Source organism: Apis laboriosa, unplaced genomic scaffold (genome assembly GCF_014066325.1).
Source record: "Apis laboriosa isolate Shangri-la unplaced genomic scaffold, ASM1406632v1 scaffold1321_cov151, whole genome shotgun sequence".
Taxonomy (NCBI): domain Eukaryota; kingdom Metazoa; phylum Arthropoda; class Insecta; order Hymenoptera; family Apidae; genus Apis; species Apis laboriosa.
Genome location: NW_025221248.1, coordinates 1,580,600 through 1,600,249, shown reverse-complemented (window position 1 = coordinate 1,600,249; position 19,650 = coordinate 1,580,600).

Sequence of the window (19,650 nt, the reverse complement as noted above, 5' to 3'; positions counted from 1 at the left end):
TCCTCCTCCTTCCTCCTCTTCTCTCTCTCTCTCTCTCTCTCTCTCTCTCTCTCTCTCTCTCTCTCTCTCTCTCTCTCGTTCCTCTTTTTGTTCCTCGTGTTCTTTTCCGCTTTTCTGCCGGCTGTCTAAGCGATGAAATAAGAGAAACAGAAGGTGCTGCGCCGAGGAGAAAATTGGGCGACGAGAAACGCGAGTTAATTGAAGGGAAACGGATTTATTTTAATTGACGAGATTTATATCGTTTATCAAGCAATTCATTTTTTTGAGTTATTATTATATACGCAATTGTGATTATATTTTGTGCAATAAGATCCTTGTTATTAAGACGTTATTATGACAATAAATTTTAACGGAACGTAAAAATTTCATAGAAAATTCATCGATAATTTTATAAAATACGCCTCCTTATCTCGCTTCAATAAAAACAATAAAACAATAAGGCACGAGATAAGTTTAACGGTGATTAAAGGTCGCCGAAGTCAATTTTCGCCGGCTGCAAGTATCGTTGATTCAACAAAGGAACGAGCCATTCAGCCGCTGACAGTTCCCAGCCGGAACCCGAGGCGACTGGTTTCTCGGGGAGAGGTGTAACTCATCGCGCTCTCGCTCGAGCCGTCCGCTCAATTAAGAAGACAGCCAGTCTATTAAAGAATACCTACCGCTCTCCCGTTACTTTATTACCTCTCAAAACAGTATATACCCCTTACAAATCTCGATCCATTTATCGCGAAAAGGAAAGTCGAAAGATAGAGAGACAGAGAGAGAGAGAGAGAGAGAGAGAGAGAGAGAGAGAGAGAGAGAGAAGCCAGCGTTTGACATTCTCTTGTAACCCTCCCCTCTCCTCTCCTCGTCACAAGAACAAACGGGTGAAATATAAAAGGAAAAAAGAGAGAGAGTGGGGGATGGGAAGGAAGCAGGAACAAGACGGACGACTCGACGCGTGAAAACGGAGTAGGCCGCGTAACAGCAAACACGAGGCCGCAAAACAGGCAAGCATCGAGAAGGAGCATCTCTCTCTCTCTCTCTCTCTTCGGCGTGAGATGGCCGTACGTACGGTGGTCCACGGTGGTGGCTTCTATTTTCGTTGGCGCGTTTTCAAGGGGGAAACCGACATGTGCTCGATATTTAGACACTGGCCCGTCTTCTCTCGTCTACTCGCCTCGGATTCCCTCGTTCCACAAACCACCACGAACGTGCCACCTTCTGTCCTTCTTCTGTCTTCTCTACTCTTTCTCCTCTCCTCACACCCCTCCCTAGTACACGTCAGATTCTCTCACCGTTCCGCTTCACCCCCCTCCAAGACACTCCTCTTCCTAACGGGGTATTTAGTTCCACGCCGTTATAAATTACGTATCATTCGCTTTCCAAACTGACATCGTGGCACGCGCTCCCGGAATGCGAATACCGGCTCTCTGCCCTCCCTCGTTATCCTTTTTCTCCTCCTCTGTTCCTTCTTTATCTCTTTCTCTCTATCTCTCTCTCTCTCTCTCGGTCACTTAACTCTTCGTTGCGTGATTTAAAAGCGCGGCCTTGCACCGAAACGCGCGCCTCTTTTCTTGTGCAATCTCGATTTTTACGCGATCGTTTTATGAAGATATCGAGAGTTTTTCGTTCCCTCTGTCTCTTTCTCACCCGCGCGTTTCTTGTTGTCGGAGAAAATTTTTCATTTTTCTTTTTTTTTTTTTTTTTTTTTTTCTGTTAGTTTTTGTTTGGTGGATCGAGAAACTAATGGGAAGCTAATACACGAAACGTTGTTGGGATCAAAGAATCTAAGCAGAGAGAGAGAGAGAGAGAAAGGGAGAGACAAATGAGATCTTGGGAGGCAGATTCATTATTCAAAGGAAATTACGTTCATTGTAGACAAATGGTTGTTTGATGTAGGTGATGAATTTGGAATATTGAATTTTGATACCATTGAATTCTAATATTCTTACACTTTTGTAATAAATAGATATAATTAGAATAAAATTTTTATGATATAGATATCCATATTTTGATCTCTAGTCTCTACACAAAAGGAAAAGATGATTTGTAAAATAAGATTTTACAAATTAGTTTTCATTTGAGTAAATTAAATTATACCTATGTTTATAAAACAGAAAAATATATATTCGTTTAATTATGTATTGAGAAATTGAGGAATTCATCCTTTGTTTATATTTTATACAAACAATTTCGAAGAACGTGTACGTCAAGAAATCGTATATTAAAGTATTTTGCAAATAACTCAAAAATTAATTTAACCGGATTATAAATAATAAAAAAAAAATTAATCAAAATACTCTTAACAATATATTTCAAAGTCATTGAACTTCTGAGGAATTCTATTTACTGATACTTTATCAAAAAAAAGATATATATATATATATATAAACTTGTTATATATATATAATATCTAAAAGTTTTTTCACATTATTCTAATTGAAAATGAACGTCAATCGATAATCGATCGATATAATGCTCATTTTCCACGCTGTCATGCCGATTACGCGCGATAAAAAAAAAAAAAAGAAAAGAAAAAAATAGGATAAAGCAACATAATAAATCAGCATTATACCGATCGATAATAAAGCTGACATTCATTTTCAATTGGGCAAGTGAAAACCGTGAACAATGTGAATGTGAACAAAACAAACTAGCAAAAGAAAAACTAAACAAGATAATTAGATTCTTTTCAATGATTCTATAAAACACTAAAAAAGATTCTAACAAAAGAGTTCTTCGAATTCAGATTTTAATTTTTTTTTCTTATTTAGAATAATTTTAATAAAGAAAAAGAAAAAGATAAACACATTTACACAATATATATATATGCGAAATAAGTCGTTGTAGATCTTTTCTCCCAGCGTTTCGATTCTATTTTTTATCCGCAAAGAGAATTTTATCGACGTTCCATCGAGGCTTAATCGCGCGGCACGGCGCGAGGAGAAGAAATTTCAACAGCGATGTCGTGCACGCTCCCCTCGAAGCGAGCCACGCCACCTAATTCTAAACACATGTTCACGCACCGTTTCCAAGAAGTATTCCCCATCGACGTAGCGGGCCAGGTTTACGATCGCCGCGAATTGTCGACGGAACTGCGCGACGAATCATCTGCGTACGCGTTGCACGTGATCGAACGCGAAACAAAGGGGACCGTTTTCGACCGTTTCCCGGACCCTTTCGACGTCTAAAAATATTTGAAAATTCGCCTTACCTAACATCACTGGCATCTGCAAAATTTCTAAAGACGACCGAGCGATGAAAGAGCGTGTAATTGTCCTTGTCCGTCCACCAAATAAATATTTATTTCTTCTCGATATTTACGATAATAAGGGGAGAGCAAGTACAGGAAATTAATACCAAATTAATATAAAATTGCTTAACGAAAGATAGATCGCTGGTTTTATTAAGTTTTTTTTTTTTTTTTTTTTTTCGTTTGACAATTTCGAATTTTTCTTTTCTTGAAAAATTATGAAATACGTATTGTTAAAAAGAATAACATAACGTGAGATATTATAGAGATTCTTATATAATTGGTGAGTAAATAATTTGTTTTATGATTTTAAATACGATAGAAATAAAATAATGATTATTTTGTTTATCTTTCTAATATTTATTTTGTTAATATCAAAGGTAAAGGTAATCTTCAAGACAGTTTATCGAAATGCATTGAGAATTTGTTTAAACTTTCATTTATATTTTTCCAATCCATATTTTTAATTTAATTTATGAAAAATTGTTCTCGAATGAAAATTTTTGACTATGTAATCAATATTCATATTTTTCGACTGATATTGTTCCAAAACTATATTTTGAATTATAAATATTAAGTATTAAATATAATTATTCCAATAAAATGATAAAAATTTTGTTAGATCTACAAAGTAGAACTACCATCTAAACAAAATACCATTGTTTTAGAGTCCATAATTAATCCTCCCAATTCTTGCCCAGATATTACAATTTATAAAAAATATATAAAATTAAGCTCAGACATCATTGCTAAACTATTTCGACAATTTACAACAGAAAGACGAAATAAATTTATATATATAAAAAAAAAACAAAATTCCCCATTCTCCAAATTCAAATTATAATATAAATAATTCGAACAAATCGTATTTTAAAACTTGCACCACTGTATTTACAATTACAGAGAAACGCCAATTCCTAAGACGATCGATCTTTCGATGAGCCACGAGTAAACAACAAACCGCACCGAAATGCGAATACGGTTAGAGGGTCGCGAATAAAACGTGCCCGATGGGAGGGGACGGGAAACGGGAACGGGTGTGTCGTGCAGAGAAGAAGAAAAGGAAGAAGGAGGAGCGGTTGATGCACGTGGGGTGTGCGCGGCTGGGGCCAGATATCAATTCTCTTTACGCGGCAAAACGGTGGCAGCTCCACTAATAGACCGAAAGATTCTCATCTGTTTAACGCGCGAGCTCCTCGGTTCGCGAAGAGGGAGAGGGGGGAGGGCTCGAGCGAGGGAAAAGGAGACGAGTCTGTGAAGCTATGCCTAACCGCAGGCTGACGCAGCGAAGACAAAGGTAGACGGCGAGCGGAACGTAGGGGAACGATGGGGGAAACGAACGAGAGAGAGAGAGAGAGAGAGAAAAAATATATCGTCTCGTTGCCGAGATGCCAGAAGCGAGACGCATACCTCTTAATTGGAACGCTTTGCTCGGCCTAAGCGATTTGGCCGGATTTCGAAGGAAATGGGCGTTTAAGTGCGCCCGAGAACCATTTACAACGGTCGACATTAGCGCGTCCCGCTCCGGAGCGACCGGCAGGTCGAGCACGTTTCGTTGTACGGGCCCCTTTTTCTTATTTTTGCGTACGATATTTGTACATTTCTCCTTTTTTGTTTTTTGTTTTTTTTTTTTTCTTTTCTTTTTATGAACGAGATTCAATCGAGTTACGTACGCACGCACGCAATTTTGAGATAATCGTATTTAGAGAAATTTGGATGTTATTTCTCGGGAGGCGCCGGTGATTAATCGATAAATTTAGATGAGTGAGAGTGGAGTTAAAATATTAGTTTCACGGTGCACAATGTTAAATACATTCGAGGTAAATCTTTGGAGGTCGGTTCTAGGGAATCAAAACAAATGTAAAAGTTGGTATACAATAATTGAGGCTTATTCATTAAATTATAGGCAATTTAAATTTGTGTTAGTGACGTGAAGTGAAGGCACTATATTTTGATTTATATTTATTTTGATTATATCATCAGTACATGTTATAGGTCTTTATATATATAATGATTTGATTATTAGGATTAAATCTGAAAAGTAACAAATTATTCGTCGATTTATGTATTATTGATTAAATATCATAAATATGAAATTTTCCTCGCAAGAATTTCTTTTAAAACAAAATTGTTACTTATGAATTAATATTGACAACTAGGCAAGAGAAATAACCAGACGGAATACAATTATTTTTATTAAAATTTGTTTAAAGATAATAAAAAAAAAAGCTCGACTTTGTGACGTTCCCATTTCCTTACTAATTCCGTATAAACGTACCATGATGTATCATCATACTAGCCTCTACTTTATCACATTCGTGAATATAATTTAGAAACGGCTAATAAGAATCTAAATTCGAGAGCTTCGTTATTCCATCCCTCTCTCTTTCGATCAGCCATTCAGAAATACAAAAATTACCTCGAGCTCTTAGACCTCCTCCCTAAAACATCGTCAAACGGTTCTCCAACTCCTTGGAGATGCATGGAATGATTGGAGGGAAGGGGAGGGTTAGAACTCGTAAAAATCGTCGGCGACCTCTCTGTTCCGGCGCGACCGTATTAGCGGTCGTAAAATGTTCTTCGGGGGCTCTTGCTCGCTTGCGCGGCCGCGTTTTCCCGAAATAAACGAATCGACGGCGATTGCTCCTCCGACTGTCACGAATCCCGTCGTCGAAAATATTAAGATTCCAGGCTACAATGTACAGGCCTAATGGAAGTGGAGGAACGGGCGGTGGTGGCGAACGCGAGGGGGTGGTGGAAGAGAGGGGTGGCGTAGAGGGAGAGTAAAAAAGGCGGGAGGGAGAGAGTGTCTTTTAACAACCAGACTCATTAGGAGCATGCTGCTCGCTTTTTACACCGAGACATTTGTAAGCAATACAGACTTCAAAAAACAAACTCTCCTGTCGTAGCCGGACATCTCGGATTGCTCTCTTTTCGTGAGAGCTCCGTCTCTCTTCCTTCTTCGATCCTTCATGTGTTTTCAGCGTGTTAATAGTAGGCTCAGTCCCTTTAGGAACTCGTACCTTGTTTGAAGAATTTCTACTTTGTGATTAATTAATATTTGAAAAATATCCACTCAGATTTGGACAATGTTCAAATGTTAAGTACAAGTAAAAGGCTTATTTATTTTTTATATTGCCCAATATATACTAGTTTTAGTCAAGTAAAATTCAATAAAATTTTTATTTTAAAATAGTGGATAATTATTTATTAAATTGGTATTAAAATGTTTATATATATTAAAAAAGAATTTATTTTTCTTAATATTTTACTATTTTTTTATTGCATATTTAATTGCCTGAATAATAATTCTTTGATAGAAAACGTAACAAGGAATGATTTTTTACGGTTACCATCGATTTTGATAGATTAAATCAATAAATTATTATTTTTCATTTTCTTACTTATCAGTTTGAATGTTGTTTCGATATAATCTTTGCCTTATTCATTAAATAATTATTATACTGTATTATAAAATTTGCAACTTATAAATTATAAATTACAGATTTGTTTAATGAATTCACTCCAATTGTCGAAATTGATTGTTAGTTATTATCAATTATATATATATCATATCATCACAAGAATTTTATTGAAGCCTGTAATTTATCTTGACGAGAGTTTACCCTCTGTAAAGTCGACGAGCTTATTACCATAATCGAGATAAACGGTAGATAAACTCGTGTCATCGCCATAATTCCTTTAATAAAACCTTAGGGATCGTTCAGATCTCGCGTTTTAATGAATTTTTACGAAAAGATAAATGAGATTGAATTAATAAGGTTATCGCTATAAACTTCGTAATCGCCATTATAAATTCCTGTTTCTATGTTTTTTCCTTCCTTGCGAAATTGAATATACTTGTTTTAATTGTTTTGCTCTGATTTTCAATGGAAAATTATCCTTTGGGAAAAAGCACAGTTCAATTAACAATTTTCAAATAAAATAGAAACATTGATATTAAATAATAATATAACAATGAAAATTACATTCTCAAGATATAAAATACGCAGCAATATTATTAAGTTCTTAATCATTATAAACATTTGAAATATGTTATGAATATTAAGATATCATTACAAATGTAAGACTATCAAATATCAAATAATTAATTTATATATTTTTATATTACTGTTAATCAGATTATTTTTCTTTTTTGTCTGGTATATAATTTTTGAGAAATAACAATAATAATGAAAAATACCGTTGAGAATAGATATGTTTTATAATAGCAAAAAGATATTTTCAAAAAAAATTCTCCAACTCAAAACTTTTATAATGTACACAATTGGAAGTTTAATGTTTATTTTAAATAATTAACATTGTAATTATTATTATTGTCTAAACATTTAATCTCAAAAGAAATAACTAACATCGAGAAATATCGACGAAGGATATCGTGAGATGTTTTGTTAAAGATATTGGAGAAAGGAACGAGATAAAAAAAAGCAGTATGGTGCGAGCAAAGGCTATAATTAAGAGCGAAATAACGAGGGAGTTGTCGAACGCGAGTATAATCATTACGAACGCGCGCGAAACCCCCGAAACATGTGTTTCTCTCGACCTCAACGCTTCCTGTCGTTAAACGTCTGCGTAACTACTCGCGTTTACGCGTACCCCCTCCCTTCCGCCTGTGTGGTGTTCTTGGCATGTTCGAACAGTCTGCGAATTAACGATGACGAACGAGTCTGCGTTTACCAGCCAAGGAGTTCGCGCGTATATATCCCTCTTCATCAATTATCATTTTCTCACTGTCAAGTTTGAAAAACACGAAATATTAGGCAATCAGGAAAATTCTTAGTAGTCTCTTAATATAATAGAATAATAAATTATAACGAAATGAAGGATTTTACGAGATACGATGCGAAACGATTGTAATGATCGAGATGCAAATTTTTCTTGATGAAACTTCGAATTATATACGTGTGTATTTTTGTACTTCAATTACAGTGATCAATTCTCATTTTGAGCGAGTTTCTTCTTTTAAATTATTACACAAGATGTTATATTGAAAAGTAATTTGATAACTTAATAAATAACTTGGACCGGATATTTTATTTTAGAACCTTTCGAAAGTGTCGCGTATATATTAATTAAAGATCTTGTGAGCAACGTTTATTAAACGATCATTGCCAAGATTAAATATAGAGGATATCGAGGAACGAGTTTCTTTTTCATTCTTCGAATAATAATTCTTTCCTCGTTTAAGCAAAGGAAATAAAAAGTTCCAATTCAAATTTTCCTTGTTTTTAGGAGGAATACCTTTTCGATCCTCATACTCAAGTGCTTTCAAATTTTTTAACTAATCGTCGAACAATCCGGGCAAAACGGATATCATTCGAAAAGGCAAAAGGCTATTACGCAACATGTTCGAGTCAAGTCGTTCATTAATAACAATCAGTATGTATCAGCGTATGGTGGCGTGAAACGATTTTTCAAGAGGCGGCCGGCAAGATCGCCGCTTGACACTTCTAATTAGCGGACAACTCTCGATGCGCAGAAGCGCGACGCTTTACGCGGGCAGCCGTTCTCTCGCAAATGAGAGTAGAATGGCACGCGTGTCCTGCTGCCACGCACGGGGGAAAAAAGATTCGAAACGGGGCTTTAAGAGGCGCGCGGCCGACCATTCATCTCCGAAACGTCCAAGCTAAACATAGGCTCACGAAACGAGGCGAGAGACGCGTTTCACCGGCCTACTATCTCGCGCCGATAACTAGACGAATCAGATTTATTTTCGCTTAAGAATTACCTGTGAAAATTTTTACCGGACGGACGCTATTTATCTGTTACGAGCATTTCGAGATAGAAGTTTTAGCGAAATTTTTAGATTTATGATTAAGGCTGATCGATATTTTATACACGTAGGATTTAGAGATTTATTGGATTGTTTAATTCGTAGATTTTTTTTTTTTTTTTTAGAAAGAGATTGTATAGGAGATTTAAGTAGAAGTTGTATCGTTTGACAAGGAAAGTTTTATGAGATCTTTAAATCGAAAGTTGGATGTGATCGATGTGTCTCGAGAATAGAGTTTTTCATTGGGAATCAAGTGTATAAATTTTTGAAATTTTTTTGGGAAAATTTGAAAACTTGATGCAGTTTAAAATTTCTTATTCTAATGTAAATAGATTAGTTATCAGTTATCGAATAATCAGTTTTTTAAAAATAGATAAGATACAAATTACTATTTTTAAAAGTAAAAGAAAATAAAATCTGAAACATGAATATAGTATTGTAATAGAATCGATAAGTTTAAAAAAAATCTCTTAATAAATCTTCACACACACACACACACAAAAAAAAAACTTCTCGCTTAGCTATATTTCCAACTCCTTATATTTTCAATCCTTCCTTTAATTTCTCGTTAAATTTTGCAAATTAAACAACGGAAACCATGGAGTTGCCACTATTGGTAAAACAGAGCAAGGAAATAAGGATGAAAGCATCGATGCGATGAAGCGATTCCGCGTGGAATAAAAAGTAATTCGAAAGGCAGCAAAGATTCGAGCTGGCCGCCGTAACGAGGAAATTAACGCTAATGCGACACGGTTTAGCTCTGGCTATGGGGCTTTTTATTCCTGTCCCCGAGGCACGCTAACAACCCGAGGGACCGGGAATTTCGCTAAATCAACCGAGTTTCCCCGCGGTGCTTTCCTTTTCCCTCGCAATTAACACTTCATTACCACCGCTCGTTTCCCGTGAAATCCGAATGATCTATATTAAACACCGCCCCCCCCCCCTCCCCTCCCCTCAAGGTGCCACGAAAAGAACCGGACACGTTGCTCGAGCGAGAGTTTATCGAGTTTCTCTCGCGATCGTCGTCGTTTTGGACGACGATTTATATTTTGCGAGGAACAAGAAATCGCAGATGAAGAATAAGAAATGTTTTAACTGTGGAGGATTTTTTTTCTTCTTCTTCTTCTTCTTCTTGTCTTTAAGTGGTCACCGATTGTTTTAATTGATGATTTTATGAAATGGAATTTTTTTTTTTATGGGTGATGTAGATTAGAATTTAGTTTTTGAAATTATTGTAAAACTTTGCGCTATTGTTTTTTTAAATCTTCCGTAGAGAGAATTTATTTATTAAAATAAGTATTTAATTTGATGCGACAGACTCGTTGGTTAAAAAGAAATGATATAAATTTATCGAATCAAATTATAATAAGTGAAATTAAATGATTTTATTTGTGTATAGAAAAAATTAATTTTTGTAATATTTTTCATATGTTTAAATTTATACTCAATACATTTATTGACGTTACAATTATTGATCCCTATGTTTTTAATTTTTATTAACGCTTAAACTAATATTATTTTAAAAAAAAATCAGGTTAAAAATTAAAAAGTAGAAAAATTAATTTCATTTAATAGGAATATTTAATTATAATCAAATAGCAAGAAAAAGTTACTTTAGATACATATTTATATTAACATTTTTGAATATATTCTAAATACATCATACATTCATCATTCATCCATTTCCTACCCCTTAAACAAAATAGTATATCCTCAAATAACATTTTCTCGCGAAAATATCTCTTCAACATTTACTTCAAATTTTCGTATTATAATTTAATAATTCCCAAAAGATCTTTCTCGAATATCAGAGTTATCCTCTCCGGTCTAAATAATCAGTATACAAAAAATTAATTTTTGTAATATTTTTCATATGTCTAAATTTATACTCAATACATTTATTGACGTTACAATTATTGATCCCTATGTTTTTAATTTTTATTAACGCTTAAACTAATATTATTTTAAAAAAAAATCAGGTTAAAAATTAAAAAGTAGAAAAATTAATTTCATTTAATAGGAATATTTAATTATAATCAAATAGCAAGAAAAAGTTACTTTAGATACATATTTATATTAACATTTTTGAATATATTCTAAATACATCATACATTCATCATTCATCCATTTCCTACCCCTTAAACAAAATAGTATATCCTCAAATAACATTTTCTCGCGAAAATATCTCTTCAACATTTACTTCAAATTTTCGTATTATAATTTAATAATTCCCAAAAGATCTTCCTCGAATATCAGAGTTATCCTCTCCGGTCTAAATAATCAATATACAAAAAATTAATTTTTGTAATATTTTTCATATGTTTAAATTTATACTCAATACATTTATTGATGTTACAATTATTGATCCCTATGCTTTTAATTTTTATTAACGCTTAAACTAATATTATTTTAAAAAAAAATCAGGTTAAAAATTAAAAAGTAGAAAAATTAATTTCATTTAATAGGAATATTTAATTATAATCAAATAACAAGAAAAAGTTACTTTAAATACATATTTATATTAACATTTTTGAATATATTCTAAATACATCATACATTCATCATTCATCCATTTCCTACCCCTTAAACAAAATAGTATATCCTCAAATAACATTTTCTCGCGAAAATATCTCTTCAACATTTACTTTAAATTTTCGTATTATAATTTAATAATTCCCAAAAGATCTTCCTCGAATATCAGAGTTATCCTCTCGGTCTAAATAATCAGTATACAAAAAATTAATTTTTGTAATATTTTTCATATGTCTAAATTTATACTCAATACATTTATTGACGTTACAATTATTGATCCCTATGTTTTTAATTTTTATTAACGCTTAAACTAATATTATTTAAAAAAAAAATCAGGTTAAAAATTAAAAAGTAGAAAAATTAATTTCATTTAATAGGAATATTTAATTATAATCAAATAATAAGAAAAAGTTACTTTAAATGCATATTTATATTAACATTTTTGAATATATTCTAAATATATAATAATAATTCCCAAAAGAACATATTCTTCCTCGAATATCAGAGCTATCCTCTCCGGTCTAAATAATCAGAAAAATCGTGCCTGCCGAGAATTTTCATCGCTGATGGACTCTAAACGCGGGGCGCGCTAATTACGACGACTCGTGACAAGTGCAATTTGCGACACGACGGTCGCAGAAAGCGGTCGTCGCAATTGGCCGACTGTTACGCCTCCGTAAACGTGTTTACGAAAACGCGACGGCTCGTACGTCAACCTGGTCGTTAGCACCGCGTAATTGCCTGCGCCGCGATTAATACGTATAACGAATCGAACACGCACCCCTCTTATTACGTACACCAACTTTTAGCGCAGAATGTTTCTTTTTTCGCGGACAGGTGATTGGATTCTTGGCGAGAAGAGTTGATCACCGGAGGGGGAGAAAAAAACGGAAATTCGTGTTGGAATATTTTTGTAGAAATTCTTCGATGTTTCTAAAATATATATATATATGTGTGTACTTTTTAAATTTTTGGATTGGATTAACTTGATTTTTCATCCGTATTGAATATGTTTGTCCAAATATATCAAGAAGAATAATTGACTTAGAAATCATTAATAAGCGGATACATTATTATTAAGCGTTGAAATATGAATAAGTATTAACATTGATTTGAATATAAAATTTTTCTCAAGTAATTTGCTATATAATTTTCTTGGATTGGAATTGAATAACTACGAAAACGGTTAATAAATAAATTTAATTATCCCTTTTGATGCAAGATCATAATTTTTCTTTAATATTATAACAACATGCTAATGACGAAATAATGAAATTTCGTTATATCTGTGGAAGAATATCTATCTAGAATTTTAATAGAAATACTTATCTAGTCCGTTATATCAACATATATATATATATATACACATGAATACTGTATATCACAATTAATTACATATGTAAATATAATCTAACTACAAACCATCTTCCTCCTTACAATTATTTCTGAAAATTCATTACCTATATTACGTTATCATTACGTTATATCTATTCTGATATAACGCGCAGTACATTGAATAAAACAAGAATTTTCACGATGCGTGTGTACTTACGTATGTATCTACACGATGCAATCATCGCTCAAGTGTGGTTAAATAATCGAGTTAGATAATTGCTTCTAACAAATTACGAAATTAAACAACTTCGAGGGAGATAATAAGCGCTAATTACCAAACAGTTTCGGAAGAGAGTATCGAGTTAAACGGGAGAGAGGCAGATATTTAAATTTTTCGTGTATACACGTGAACGGGAGTAATTTTCTGGTCGCTTGCCGGCTCCGGTTATATTTAATGCTTTAATCTGCCGAGGCGTCGGCCGATCTAAACACGCGATAAATCTCGAGCCGGGGGGGAGGGGGGACGCCTTAAAAAGCGGCAACAAAACCTCTTCACCAAGCGGAAGCATTAAGTGGCGTCGCGGAGAGCCGCGCGCACGCTTCCGTGCCTGCCCATTAACGGTCCGCTTAACCGCTCTACTTACAGAAACAGCAGAGAGAGAAAGAGAAGAGCAGAGAGAGAGAGAAAGAGAAAGAGAGCAGGCACCCCGTGCTGCTGAACGATATTAATGATTTCCCAAAACTCTCGATCCGTGTGAAAACTCCTCCACCTCAGGACCTCGCTGTTCTCCTTTCACCACTCCTTGCCTTCCTCGAGACCGCCTCTCGCAGCTGCGCTCACAATGATACGCTCTGCCGAGCGATACGCTTTACCAGAGAGAGATACGGTTTATCCTTCGATGATCGGGGACAAGTTTTTCTAATCATGATATTAAACATGATTATGCTTTATGGATAAAATTTATACGACAGATTTTTTTACAAAATTTGACGTTTTTAAAAATAGGAACGTTTTTTTATTTTTTATTTTTGTATATTTTCTATGCTAATAAAACAAGCCCTCAAAGTTGGCTTTTATATGGGATTATTTAAAAAATAATGTCTTGCTCGTGTTGGGATGCAATAATAGTTACAGAGAATGACTCTTTTCAACGAAAAATATTTATAATGTACATGCACAAACGTATATCGAATAAAGCTAATGTGTGAGGCAAATTTGAGGGCTCATATTTTATGTTAAAAATAAATTTATTTCTATTGCCTGTTTAGAAACAAAATCAAATGATAAGATATCTATCTGAGAGTTTTATCGAAAATTTATACACTTTATTTTACAAAAAATAATAATAATTGTTTAATTTTTCAGAACGAGAATCGAATTATTTCCTGCTAAAACTGTTAAAAGTAATTACATCCCCCATTTCTTCGCTCGATCATTCCAACTCGAGAAGAGGCTTAGCGAGTTCTCAGGAAGATTGAGCGGAAGCGAGGAGGAACAAATGAACTATTAGAAGGATCCGTGGAAGCCCATGAGGCGGGGATCGGGCCCCGGTTAAGGGCTAACAAGTATACGTTCGGTGTGCTCGGGGTATATACTTGTTAGCCGTCGAGTTGGCTTGTAGGCGCCTCTTTAACTAACCACGCATGGCGAGCACGTGTGGAGGTGTCGACTGCCCTAGCGCCCTTCGCGCGACCCTTTTCCAAACACCGTGACCATCCCTCTTTCTCCCTCACCTCTTCGCTCCCCTCCCTTCTCTCCCTCTCTCTCTCTCTCCCGCCAAACCGAGACGCTCCATTTCACGCGGCATGAAATCCGAGCGAAAATATTTGGGCGCCTCATGCAATTGGCCGCGACTCCGTCGTGGGTTCCCTTCCGAAAGGAATTTTAATTCTTTACGCCTCGCTTTTGCGTTTTTCGCCGATTTGAGTCTGAGTTGCCTCTGTTTTATTCATGTTTGTCCCAATATAATTGGAAAGGGATGATTATACGCGGAGAATTTGAGTAAGGCGAGTTTCAATTAATTAATCGGTTAAAAACTTTTTTCTTATTAATTAATTATCGGGAGGATGGTTATTTGAGAAATTTCTCGATTTTGAGAAGGAGAAATGTCAAAATTGTATAATTGTTTTCTAATCTCTAATAATTCTAATGATAATAATGAGGGAAAAACTTGCTTTTAGTCTGCCAGGTTTAAAATTAATTTTTAATTTAATCTTATGTTATAAATTTATTCCTATTTCACAATGAACAAGATATTTAAGACGATGTTCGCTGTGTAAATTAGAATTATTGGGAAATGATAAATTTCTTTGATCAAGCTTCTACATGGAAAATTATTTTTGCAACGAGAAATATTATTTGTACTGAATGAGATCAAATTTAACTTTTAATAGCTTTTAAATATTATCTACTTATGAAAGATAATTTTTATTCCTAATTAAATATAACGAGTTCCTAATTAACAATTTATTTATACATACGCAAAATATAATTAGAAGACACAAGCTGCGCACGCCCAATTATATCTCGATAAATCCAAGAGCAATAACTAATTACACTGCAAGTTCAATTACGCGTTAAACGGCTAATTGTACGAATCCACCGAGCCATTTAATTCAGCCTCCAACTAACGTCGATTCTCCTTGCCCCGAGGATGAAGGATCCACGATCCACGAAAATATCCCCCCTCCCTCCTCGAACAGTCGCAGACATCTTATACCACTTAGCCGAGGATTTCTCACGGGTTCTTTGATGTTTCGAGCACCGAGGGTCCGATTTGGTGATTTTCCACGGGGTGTATTCTAATTTCATGGAGGCGGCCGCGATGAAATTGACCGCGACGCAAGTGCGTGGTTGACGAAAAGCAAAGACAATTGGCGGCCGGCTTGGTGATTAACCGTGTCGCGAAAGCGGCTTACCGGGCAGAAAATGAAATTTAATTAACTGAAAATGTCTCGAAGTCGCGGTCGCGTGAGCAAATATTTTTCACGTGTTCAAACTCTTTGAATATTTTAAATGTATATTATTGAGCATATTGCGCAAAAATAAAATGGAAAATAGAAAGATAAGAAAGATAAGAAAGATAGATCGTGCATTTGTGATATTATTGTTAATTAGGAAATTTAATTAGGAACATTTAGGGGGAAAATTAGAATTGCGGGGAAAAATTATTTATAAAATATCCGACGAATCAAACTTCAGAACTAATATTTGCAAATTTAAATTTCAAATGAATGGATACAAACAATATTCTTTTAAGAAACTTCGCATATATTATATGAGCATACGATTAGAATTTTTTGATGATTAAATACCATTATATTTTGAATACTTTAATAAATATCAAATTCTTCGCAACTACTACTAAATTACTGCCATTTCTTGAATTTATTTATTTATTTTTTTTTGCAATAGATATATCTTATTAACGATTTATAAAAATGTTACTGATTTATAAAAATAATTGAAATCTATTGATTTGTTCTTTAATATATCGTGTTAGCACAATATACGAGAATTAAATATGGACATTTTTTTTCATATTTATGCTCGAATTCGCTAAATTTAATCTTTCAAAGTAATAAAACTTTCAGGCTCACAATTTTTTCAAAAACGTGCTCCCTTACGTTTCTCCCCTCCAGCAATAAATTGCACGCTCCTTCTCCAAATTTCTTACGTAAAAAATCGCAAAAAAGGATCGTAAAAAAGAAGCGACAAATAAATATGAATCTGGAAGGGCAAGATCGATCGATGGTGCGCGATTTAACGTGAAATGAGCTTGAGAGGCGACGGAAGGGCGGAAAAACAGAGGAGGGTGGCGCAGAGCGGGGTAAGGGCGGCGGTAGGCCGTAGTGAAATCGACGAGGGGGAAGGGGGAAGGTGGATGGGACGCGCAGGTTCGCCAATACAAAAGGGGAACCTGGAGATTATGATCTTTCATTCGTTCGCTCGTTCCAATTATTTTGTCCAATTAAAATATCGATTTTCTCCCCCCCCTCCTCCTCCCTTGCCGCGAGTACGTTCGCCTTTTGCCGTCGTTTCGTCGGTTGCTTCCCTTGCTCCTCTCCCCTCTCGCCACCCCCACTTCACGGCTCCTGCCCTGTGTTTCGCAGACATCCTCCCCCTCCCCTCCCCTCTGATCAGAAGTGAATGCGGATTTTTCGGTGCCCCGTGCCGGAGTAGATTAGAATTCCTTCTCGTTTAACGAACGAAAGGGTTGAATTTGCTTTTTTGCGCAACAAATGTTCGCAAGGATTTGTTAACGAACAAGTTTAATGGCGAATTGAAAGTTTTGTGAATAATTTAATTTTTTAATGTAATGAAGTAAGTAGTTAAGTTAACACTTAACACTTCAATTATAATAAAAATGAAGAAATTATTCTGTTTCACGTGATGCAATAACGTTTAATGAAAGAAGATGGTTAGATTTAGGATTAGGATTAAAAGTGTAAGTGATTTAATTAGCTTTTTAATTTTTTCCTAATTTTTAAAAATCAATTGATTGTAAGCACACTTGATTCATTCATTGAATTTGAATTTTCATATCAATTTAATATAAATCTTTATTTTGACAGTCTTTCATTAACTGTCATTTCATAGTTTCTAAAAGATTAATAAATTAACATTGTTTCGAGAAATAATAATTTTCAGAAAAAGTTATTGCTGCGATCTATAAATAAATATTTTAACGATGTAACAACTTAATCGCCTCGCGTTTTATTTGCAATTTATTAAAAAGTTAATTGATCGCCCGGATGAAATCAGGGGAGGAAATAATAACCGTTCATTCAATATATATATATATAAGTATAATGAATTTTGATTTTTGCCGAGCATTGTAACGCGTTGTGAAAAAAGTTAATGGATTTTTATTGGACGCTTTTAATTAATAATCAAATGTCGAATAACCTTGGCATCGATAGAAGTGACGGATGAAAGACCCGGCTGAGATTTCTGTTGGAACGGAACGACGACCTCCCTTCCTCTAACATGCTAATTTTTAATTGGATAAATATTTATCAAGTTACATTGTGTCTGCGCGCGCACCGAACAATGAGAAGAGAAATATACACAAACGTCACGTCAAATGGATGCTGTCCAAGATAAAAGAAATGCCCTCTCTTCGAATGCTTTCTTTCGCCACCTTATACTTACACTTAATCGCATCATCATCACCGTTTATGACATTTAAGATACAACGAGTCTATTGATTTTACAGAAGTACAAATATAATATCCTTTCGCTCGAGTTACGCTTATTATTTCGAAAACTTCCAATTATTATTTCGAGTTGCAAAGAATCGAGGGACAAGGGAGGAAAATATTTATAACGTCCCCGCCATGATAGAATTTGTCGAAACTCCCCAGTGGGCGGGGACGAATCGATCTCGAACGACGAGTGTCTCGAGTGAGATTGAACGCCGTTTTTTTTTTNNNTTTTTTTTTTTTTTTAAGAGGAAAGAAATTATCCCTCCAAACGGCTATTAGACACGACCGTGGAACTTCTCTGAGAATAGACGATCTAATTCCGTGAACGGGAGGAACGAAGGGGCCAGCGGTAGCGGTTTGGGGTGGCGAGAGGGCGAGGCGAGGGAGGGTGGGAGGGGTTTGGAGACGGACCACCGTGATTGCAATTTTAACGCCAATTTGACTTGAATCTCTTCTGGACGAAAGAAACAGTGTTTTCATGCTCAATATAGCGGCGTGCTAATAATTAACCACGCCGTGCCACTTTGTCGTTTACACGTACAGGGTGTCCCGATCGTAGATAACAATTATTTTTTTTTTTCCTACAGAAGAAAAATTCGTTTGTAAATAACAATCGAAAGAATAGATATATACATTATATATTTTTAAACAATTTATAGTTTTAATACTTTATTTTAATTTCTGGAAGAATTTAATTAAAGTCCGAGCAAAACTCTCGAAAGTTCCTTTCTCAATTTTTCAATTAATTCGTTTCCTCATCCAGAATTGTAAATCTATTAAATGAAAGAAAGAATCGTTTAAATCGTTTATCTGTGTGAATTGTAAATTGATTATTTCTTATTAATATAATCGCACTATTCAATTATCCCCATACCTCTTCAAATGTTATAAATCGCATCCATGATAAATCACATTCCATTTCAAAAAATTTGTGAGAATTTTCATCTATCGATCCGGATAAATTCTCGATTCGTTTCCTTGAAAAGTTTTGAGGAAGGGTTGAGGGTAAAAAGAACGGAGCGAAACTCGATGACACACCGTGTACGTGTACCGAGCGGGTCTTGCGGAGCTAGCGGGTGGTCCTCATTATGTCGGCTTCCCTGCCGCTCAGCCGTCCTATCTATTTAACGTATCGTTTGCCTTGGTAACCATCCAAATTGGCCCATCCCTCTCTATGCGCTGCCAGCCACCATCTCCCGATCTCACTCGTGTTCCCCTTAATTATTTGGAAGCCGATGTTTAATAACGCTGCGTTTAGTTTCTCGCGAACTATATGCGCGCTCTATCTTTAATAGAAAACACTTGTTTCCTGGTGACGTCGAGTCGGTGCTTGATTACACGCTAATTTTATTGGGCGAGGAGGGAGGGAAAGGAATGGATGTTTATAGAAACGATCAGAGGGGAAACGTTTGAAGCTGAAAGTGAAAGTGTTGGAATGAAGGTAAATTGCTAATTATTCAATAAACGAAACATGATATTTTATTCTATTAATTTCTTCGAAAACCATGAATTTATATATTTCTTTTTAGCAAAATGTAATTTTGAG